The sequence below is a fragment of the Brassica oleracea genome, chromosome C5 (assembly GCF_000695525.1).
Source record: "Brassica oleracea var. oleracea cultivar TO1000 chromosome C5, BOL, whole genome shotgun sequence".
In the NCBI taxonomy this organism is placed as follows: Eukaryota; Viridiplantae; Streptophyta; class Magnoliopsida; order Brassicales; family Brassicaceae; genus Brassica; species Brassica oleracea.
In genome coordinates, this window is record NC_027752.1 from 40,352,311 (window position 1) to 40,354,019 (window position 1,709).

The following is a 1,709-nucleotide window of genomic DNA, read 5'->3' on the forward strand; positions in this document are numbered from 1 at the left end:
TCTTGATTCAGCTGGAGCATCCTGAGTAGGAGGAATTTGCATATTTGTCGCATCTGTCTCTTCAGCATCACCATCATCATGATCCTGATGGTCTACGCTTTGCTGATCCAAATGGTCTTCACCTTGTTGAGCAGCCCATCCTTCAGCTCCACTAATGTGAACTGATCCAAACACTTTTTCCAACAAGTCAATATTTGCTATTGGCTTCTCTTTAAGCTTTTTTGCTGCTGGCCATTCCTGAAAAACCAATACAAGAGTTCAGAAAATTGTATACACACAAACAAATTGTATACAGATAGAACAAAGTAACTGATTATACCTTAAAAAGTTCATTCCACCAGTCATCTGACATTTCTATGAACTCATATGCATCAAAGCCAAGGCCAGTTCTCTTGTTAATCAACCGCTTGTATTTAGTATACTGAGTCTTGCAAGTGGTGTGCTTGATCCCAAACTTTCTCCAAGGGTGCCTTTCTCCATAAGCATCAAAGAATTTTTCGATGATGGACTGTCTCCCAGCTTCATTCACATTTTGTTTTCTATCATTTCCTTTCAGCTTCTCCTCAATTCTCAGTTGGAGATAGAACCGGGTTTGTTCATCAGTCCATGCAAGAGACTTTATTTTGAAAATAGAACTTTTAAAGTCTGGAACCACAAAGCAGTTATGAACCTATGCTACACAAAACTAAGAGTAAAAATAAACTTACATCGGTGCCCGGAGCAGATGTCATTGAAATTGGAAACAGGTCACTAAATATGAGACAAGATCACCTGCAGATATTACAAGCATCAAGAATGAGATGGAAATACATTTTCAGAGATATGAAACCACAAACAAGAAGATAAAAAACGTAGTAAAAGATCCCATAAACTAATACAATAATACTTCATGAACCTTCTGAACTACTACTAGTATGTATGAAAGCTAAATTGCTCAACGAGGTTATAACAAACTTCATTTTTTTTTCTCAATCAACCTACTCTTTAATCCTTGTCAAGAGAAACACATTATAAACCACCTTAAAAGTTCCCAACATTAACCTAAGGGAAGCAAAACCTCATAGTTGAATTGAATTGATCCACCAAACAGTGCCATATGAGCTACAAAGCACAATGGACCAACACATAAACTTTCAGACACCTGTTAAAAGATTCAGACAACTGACAGAAGGTGATAATCTAATGCAGAAAGTCAGAACTGCCATTGCTAATAAAGAAATTGATGCTTTGGAGCTCAAAACTCACGCAAAGTTACACACAAGAATAAAATATGATGCAGAAGGTTGAGATTAATCAGAGGAGATAAAAAGCTGATGCTAAAAGGGGTGAAAAACCCTGAACAAACAAAATAAAACTCGCTATCTTCCAATGAGTTACAACATCGTCACGCGTTGTTATCCCATAACAGAGCAATGGTTGTCACTGAAGCATACTAAAACCCACATGAGACTTAAAGCTAACATCTTAAGTAATCTCATGACTCAAACCCATCATTCATAATTCACAAGCTATGAGATTCTACTAGTTCATATAGTTCCTTCAAAAAACTTAGTAAAAAGCCCTTCAAAAATGGAAATAAAGGAACAACATCAGTGAACTAGCAAGCTATGAGATTCACAATCAAACCCATCAATGAAAAACATCAGTGAACTAGCAAACCAAGCAAACCCATTAATAGTATGCGAGAGATATACTTGAGAGAGAGAGGC